The following is an 8454-nucleotide window of genomic DNA, read 5'->3' as shown; positions in this document are numbered from 1 at the left end:
TTATATTCCATGTAGCAATAGTACCCATTAAACACCCAATTCACCGGGTGTGCTTGCACCCTCAGAACCAATATCCGCTTTCATACTGTTAGCCACATCCGTAAAAAGCTCCTCCACATCATCCTCATCTTCATCACTTTCTGGTTCATCCACCAAATTACCAAACCGGTTACTAGTTTGGACATAATGCTTTTCCTTTGACTCAACCCCCACAGCCATAGAAGTTGTAGGATTACCCACGGGATGATTAGGGTCTTGTCTTTGAGAGGATGGTTTATTTACAGGTTGTGTCACAGCAGGTTTAGCTACTGGTCGATAGACAAGATTATGTTTTTTGACTTGCGTAGTAACTTTTTTCTTTCCCTTCACCCTCTGGAAACCATCATCATTAGTGACTTTCATTGGTTCTTCATTTAACTTTTTATCATGAACTTGTTTCGGGCATTGAGTGTTCGAATGGCCAAACACTTCACATAAAGAACATCTGGGGGGCTCCCAATCATATTCAATCTTAATCTCCGAGATCTTGTTTGTCTCCCCCAACGTATCCGGAACAGCAACAACCAGCTTCCTTTTAATGTCCTGCTTTGCATGAAGTTCAACTTGAACTCTAGCAAAACTACTTCTTCCCCACGATTCCTTACACATATTGGCAGTGTAAGAATCCACACTTATCGGATCCCCAATTCTTGAAGCGAGCATACTTAGACCCTCCTCAGTAAAGGCACCCAGAGGAATATTCTGTAATCTGACCCAAACCGGAACAGACCGTATATCCTCCTTTTCCAAATCTGACTCCAAAGTCCAAATATTAAGAATAATGGGGACATTCCTAATCATCCAAGGACCATCTTCAATCAGCTGCATCATCCCAACTTCCGTATGAAACTTGAAAAAGAAAAACCCTTTCGCATTCATCATAAGTCTCGTAAGCCCATATTTGTTCCAATTTTTCTTAGCAAAATACTCAACAACCGGAAAAGGAAGTCTGTTACCCAAAAAATAACCAAATAAAGTATTAGTAAACCTATCGTTAACCTTCTTGACAGATTCAACCGGGATAACCACATCAACTCCTTCCATTGTTGACTCCACATTTAATTTTCTTAATGTTACCTTAGTTGTCTTGTTTTCAAGTTGGACAACACTCACATACGAAGGCTTAGAATTTTCCATATCTTTCTCCTTTCCTTCATCCCTTTGAATATTTAAAGAATCAGATCCAAAAACCTTGTTATCATCCGAAACAAAGGCTGAAAAACCTCCATCTTGTTGAATAGTTAACGAATCAGAACCAAGAACCTTGTTATCATTCGAAGCCACGGCTGAACAACCACCATCTTTGTTGATTACATCATTTAATTGAACATTGAATGTTGTGTTTGCAGCAAACGAAACCGACGAACTCGTAGCATTAGGGTTTCCCGAGGAACCAGTTTTCAGAGCCCCCCTACGAGGAAGAACCCCATCAATGTTCGTGACCCGATTGGCTGAAAACCCTTGCTTGATACGATCAACAAATCCATTACCACCCTTCTGCTCCATGCAAAACCCTAGAACGAAAATAACACCCAAGAACAAGAACCAAGAACAAGAACCAAAATTCCAATCAACAAATAACACCCAAGAACAAGAACCAAAATTCCAAACGAACCAAGATCACGTATCAAGATCACGGCAGGAAACCCTAATCTTGAATACCCGAACCAAGAACGGCTGTTTGAAAACCCTAGTACTCGTTAATAAGCAAGAACACGGCTACTAAGCAATCAGAACCAAGGATTAGATCAAGATTCATGCAGCAATAATCCAATAAACGGCCAAGAACCCCACAAACCCTAATCGGTCTCTTGTGCACGGGGAACCTTACAAGAACTGCTGTTTAAAAAACCCTTGCTTATTATGAGATGTTTGATGAGCTATGGTTTTTAAACAAGTGTGGGGATGCCACTTGCTTCAGGATTGTTGCTTTTATTTGTAGAAGATGTCGTTATTTGAAGATTGTTTGCTGATCAAGTTCGAATTGGAGGGCACGGAACACGACTCACGAGGCATATCGTCATATTTACCAGGGGAGTCTGTTCCAATTCGATAATTTATATTTATTTTTTGCGTAATTTTATTTGTAATTTCCTTTTTCTCACATTGAGGACAATGTGAAATTTAAGTGTGAGGATGGGAAATTGATGTTTTTTGGCAAAAAAAATACAAAAAACAATTTTTTTTAAAAAAAAAAGTCTAAAAAATGTCCCAAGAATTTAACGAATATTTTTTGCACCATAATGGAAGTTGATAATATAATCGGAAATTGGTTTTTGAAACTACTAATATATATGAGATAATATAAAAGAAAGCGTACTAAGCTTGGGATGTGTCGGTAGGCCCAACTAGTCTTGAAAGGTTTCCCATTGCATATTCTTAATAAACCTAATTAAATCTTAGATTTTGTGGGTTCTCGTCCTAAGGGGGACAATGAAGCTGAAATTGCAATAAGGCATGGAGAGTATTACCATAAGCAAACTACCCTAAGATGGTGAGAATTGAATGCACTTTAAAATTAGCACGTCACTCCGTTTTATGAAAATAAATAAAGAGTGGTGGCGCCCCGCCTTGTCCAGTTTTATACGAGCTTAGAATTTAGTTATATATTTATAGGTAAAAGATGCCTAAGTGCACAATAAAAAAAAGAAAATAAATAATAAGTAAATAAAAGTATTCCAAGAATTGGTCTGAAAAGTAAAAAGTAAAAGTGAGAAAAGTTATGTAAAGAAAAATGCCAAAGAAGCATTCTCAAAAATAGAAAAAGAGGCCAAAGTGCACATACTAGACGAGACTGAGAGCTTACGTGTTACCAAGGGGATGGCGACTCTGAGGATACACTATTGGGGCTCAAAAGTTTTTAATTCTATCTTAACTTAAATGCTTAATGTACGTAGGGGCCTTATAGACCGGTGGCTGGGTTTAAGTGGACAACAATATCGGCAATCGCGGTTTTTGCGTCTATCTGAGTTTTAAAATAATCTATATGTTTTAAGACCATATTTTCTGATTATGATTCCATTGCAAATATATTTTCGGGACGAAAAAGGTTTAAGTGTGGGGATATTTGATATGGTCTAAATTATATATATTTTTATATAAATATTTCCTATACTTTTAAGTGCTTTTGAGCCAAGTTTTTATTGAATATTATTATTATTTGGTTCATGTGTGAGTTTAATGGTTTCATAAGGCAACGGGCTAAAACGAAGTATGTTTAGTAATCTTATGACCACAAGCTAAAATGACAAATTTGGTATTAATGTGAATTTAAATTAAATTATAAGAATGAAAACTAAATAAAACAAAATAAAAGTCATTCGAACGTTATTTGTGATATCAAACAACTGGTTTACTAGATTAATTATTTTATTGAGTTTTAATTCAAACCACCACATAATGAAGTATATGTCAGTACGATGTTAAATTGACATCAATTTTTTATGTTGAATTATGAAGGCTATGTGAGATCCGTGCCTTTTAAGAATATAGCAAGCTTAATTTGAGAGTGGAGATTAATGGGCTGTGAGGCCCATCACATGAAATCAGTTTACAAATCATGTCACCGCCATATATATGTATATATATTTTACGAACGCCAGATTGGAAAAAAAAAGTCAAAGGGGGGATCGGCCCTGTTCAGTTTATTGGGAGCCGGCTACGAACAAGAATCACAACTAGGGAGAGAAGAGCATATCGGTTCAACTAGATAGTGTCCGGGTTCAACACCTACTCATCTAAGCATCATTATTATTTGGTTTGAATTTATCTTTTCGTCATGAACTTATTGTTTGAACCTATTTATTATCTTTTGGTCTTGAGTATGGTTGTTGGCTAAACCCTTAGACTGCCTAGGCCTATGATGAACCGTTGATTGACGTTTGATTTTATTTGGGATTTGCTTTTCGTTATGGTTTTATGAATCAGTAAAGAGTTTAATATTATTTACTCGATGCATATGTATGCTTGGTTTTATTTGGTGAATTTTATTGTTTCACAGTTTTCTTGGTGATTTTATGTCATATCATAGGATTCTGTCAGGTCATTTACAATGTGTTCTTTACTAGTTTGTGATTGATTTACAATAAGATCATACAAACAATATTATTAATCAAATAAATAAAAGTGTGCGGCTAACCTAAAAAGATGTAAGGTGATAGGTTATTTGATAGGTCTTGGTTGATTAAGATTGCTAGATTTAGTTCTTCGTAAGGAGTCCGTCTAGGTTTGACTTTTCAGCTTTGTCAATTAATGTCGAATAAATTTATTAAGCTGCCTTTGATTTCCGCGCTGTAAGGTAGGATTTCATTTTAAAGGTACTCGTTCATAATTAATTAGATAACCGTAAGGAAGTTTAATATTAAAGCTGGTGTTTTTAAGAACTTAATAGAAATCCATAGGCGTCTTCTTGAGAAGGGTCAGGGATCCTGTTCGGGTTTTCTTTTAAGTGAATATTTTATGATCCCAGTTCCATAACAAGCATTTTCTGATTAAGTGATAACTAAAACTTTGGGGATTCTAGCCTAGGTGGTTTTCCATCATTATTTGAATTAAGTCCAGGTTTAAATCGTCTTTAATTGTTAGTGGTTAATTTAATATTAGTTTTTAGTAACCCCCCCCCCCCAATAATAATAAATAAATAGTCGTGTCTGTAGTTAAGTCTAATTTAGCTAGTTTACATAATGAAAAGAGCCTCGTGGGTTCGATATCCAGACTTACTTAGTTGTACTAGAGTCGACCGGTTCACTTGTCGATTAGTAGTTTAAGTTAAGAGTCTAGAATTATTACTTAGTGTCTAGATTAGCGTTTATTTTGTTAATAATTATTAAACTACTTTTAGCACATCAACAATTTCGACTATTTGGTTAACAATTATAGATTTACCGTTAGTGAGTTCTATAGCAATAGGATCTATTAGTTCACTAACCGGCAAATTTCCCAAGGGTAAAAAGTTATCAGAAATAAAACTTCTATTGGCACCCGTATCAAATAACACTGAAGCATACTGATCATAGACTATGAATGTACCTGTTACCACGTTTGGATCTTGTCGTGCTTCACCCGATCCAATTACAAAAGAACGTCCCCTTGATGGATTGGATGTCGATGCTTGATTCTTTAATGCAACTGCACCTTGGTTCAACTTGGGGCAGTTTATCTTGATGTGTTCCGTACTGCCACACTCATAGAAAGTACGTGGGTTCGTTATAGGTCGGGTATGTTGGATTGGTTGTTTCCGGATTGTTTGGGGTTGGGGTTGGGGTTAGGGTAGTTGTAGACGGCTTGGTCAGGTTATCTGAGATGGTCAGTTCATAGTGATTACAATGGTTTTATAGTTAGGGCATAGTGTCCAACCTTCCCACATTTACGACACACGTTTGATCGACAATCGCCTACGTGATGATAGTTACATTTCCCACACTTTGGCCAAGTACGTTTTGTATATATCTTGTTTTGCATCGGAGTTGGTCATGGCATAGTTTTGAGTCATTGGACGCGAATGATTAATTTGTTGTTTCCATTATACCCTTGTTCCATATTCAGTTCGTTTCGTACCAGATGATACCCCTGGTATTCTTAATACAATACTTCTAACAAAATCAAATGCAACAATGCCGGCTTGTGACACGGAACTTTCAAAAGTTTAATGGGCAACTGAATTGACTATGCTTCTCACTTCTGGGACAAACCCCCAATTATAGCACTCAATGTGCTTAGGTTCCTGGGTAGCAAGCCATCGCACTAAACGGGCCAATTCATTGAAACGATTGGCGTACCCCAAATGATCAACTCCTTTCATTCCCAAATTCCATAATTTGTGTTCCAGTTTCTGAACTTCGTTTCTCAGGAAAAATTGTTCCGGTACCATTGTATTAAGTTCCACCTAAGTCAAACGGTTAATTGCTTCTTGTCCCGGGGTTTGTACAATTGTGTTCCACCACATTAAGGCATGGTCTGTGAATATACGAGTAGCATACACTATACAATCTGCCAGACAATTGCTAATATTGGTGACCTATTTAGTCTTCTCAATCCATTTACCAATCCGTTCGGTCCTTCAGTTGTAACACCCGTTAACATCCGGTTTAAAGCTTGTAAAGTATGTATACTTCTCGGGAGTTATCCGGCATTTCTCGATGACCATACCATCTTTCCAGTATGTTAAATTCATTTAACTTTCCACCCAAGTTGCCTCACACTTCATTCTTGAGGGACTAGGATGTAAATTGTTGTTTTATATCATAAAACTAACCCTAACCCTCCCCCCTTCTGCGATCGGCAGCTTCTTTAGCCCCCACACCCCCGATTTTTCTTTTGTGCAGCCAAGGTTAAGGTCCAAAACTCCAATTGAAGGTTAGTACTATGTCCCTACAAGTCTTTTACACCTTAATTGGTCGTAATGGCACGCGTATTGATCGATTAATGGCTTGTTTTAGGCTAACCGGGTGGCTGTCCAATTGAGCATTTCCGGGACTGTTTTGATTGAGGTTTTTGCACCAAAATCTTCCTAGGTATGTCTAGTAACATACATTAAAATCATGTTCATTGGTGTTCTTTTGATTGGTCAACTAGTTGTGGTTTGAAAGATTGTTTGCGGTTAACTAGAATTGTTGATTGTTGCGTTTAACGCGAGGATTTAGTGATTAACGACCAATTCAGCTCCGGTGAACTTGGTTTGATGTACGGGATTTTGAAAAATCATTTTTATAAGTTATGAGGCTGAATTGGTTGTCAATTACTCAAATGGGTCGCTACAACGCGCATTTGCGTTTATTGAATAATTGGTGCGTTGTACTTGCGAATTACCAACCCATTCGACTTGTGTAGCTTCGTGTGGACTTGTTGGCTGTGAATTTGTCATATTGGGTCCACACTGGGCTGAGTTGGATGTTAATTCCCTAAACAACTTTTAAACGCGCGTGCTAGTGTCACTTGGTGCTTCCGGGGGAAATTTGGGAATTCTTTATTCCCGGGAGTATCTAAGGGTCGTATTGGTGAATGTAAGGCCCCGGGGGCTCTTATGGTTGAGTTTGATGAGGTCGAGGCTTTAGGAAACTCGAACCATGTTTGAACATCTCATAGGATAAACGAGTTCTTTCGAGGACATTAGTAATGATTGTGTGTATACCGACAGGCGTTTGAGTTGTTGGGATACTTCGGAGTTTTCTAGCTCGTGGTGAACTCGTGCCTTGTGTCAGGTGAGTTCATGATGCCCCCTTTTACTCTTTTTAAGTTTTGGGCTAGCATGCACACCTAAGCGATTTTGCTTGATGAATTATTTAATATATTTTGGATGGGCTTACTTGTATAGGGTAGGCCTTGAGATAATATTATTGTTTGTTGTGTGAATGTTTATACATATATTATTGTATGGCCAATAATTGGCGATGTTTAGTAGTCGTTATCGACTGCGGATGTTTACGTATGCCTACTTCGTGTTTGCATAAGTTGGATGAGATGTTATGTGTTTGGGTTGTATGTGTGCTCGACCCTGATGTTATTACTTGGATGATATATATACATATATATAGAGATGTGATTATGAGGAAGTATATATATAAGAATGATTATTTATTTATGATGATGGCCTAACTGTTATATCCCGTTTATTTTAGAACTTTTGGAATGACTATTATGATTATTATTATTGATGTTATTTATAAAAACTTGAACTCACTAAGCTCAAGATGACTTTGTGTGCATGTTAGTGTGAGTTTCAGGTTAGGAGGAAGATGTATTACCGCTTGGACGTGCACGGAGCTACTTGGACGGTGAAGGGCATACATAGACGGAAGATTTAAATATTGAACATTTCTTTTTAAAATTTTATCAAATACATTTAAATTGGTTTTGGGCATAATTCCCGAGTTTTGGGAACTTATTTTATTAATTAGGGTTTTTCGCTGAATTAAACTCTGAATTGGTGATTTTAATGGGATTAACTTTTTTTAAGTTAAGTATTTTTGTAAGTATTTTGTATGAATACCAACTATAGGATTCCCGGGATTCGGGGTCTTACAAGTTGGTATCAGAGCCATGGTTCTAGGGATCCGAGCATCCCCGAATGCCTGGACTCAAACTGTAAGAGAAGAGACTAGTATGCCCACCGCAAGTAACTGCACGCCAAGAGGTAACTTTAAATTGTTTAGTCATTCCTTTGAATTTTAAAGTTCCAGTATGTGATTAATTGTTTAAGTGTTAGATAGAATGCTAATGTGGTTACGGGCAGGGGGTGATTAGGACGGGCGGGTCAAGTAAACGACTAATTACACCTGATGAACGTCATTAGCATTTTACCCTTACCTTACATGTTCTAATTGCCACTTGTACTTGACCGTGTTAAAACTCTAGTCTTTGTAGGGATAAGTCATGGATAACACTCGTGTAGCTAAGAGAGGTTGTCCTAGTCTTTTT

This window comes from Bidens hawaiensis, unplaced genomic scaffold, assembly GCF_021521415.1.
Source record: "Bidens hawaiensis isolate Kalapana, Puna unplaced genomic scaffold, B.hawaiensis_p1.1 tig00044984_1, whole genome shotgun sequence".
Taxonomy (NCBI): domain Eukaryota; kingdom Viridiplantae; phylum Streptophyta; class Magnoliopsida; order Asterales; family Asteraceae; genus Bidens; species Bidens hawaiensis.
Note: the sequence above shows the minus strand (reverse complement) of the source record.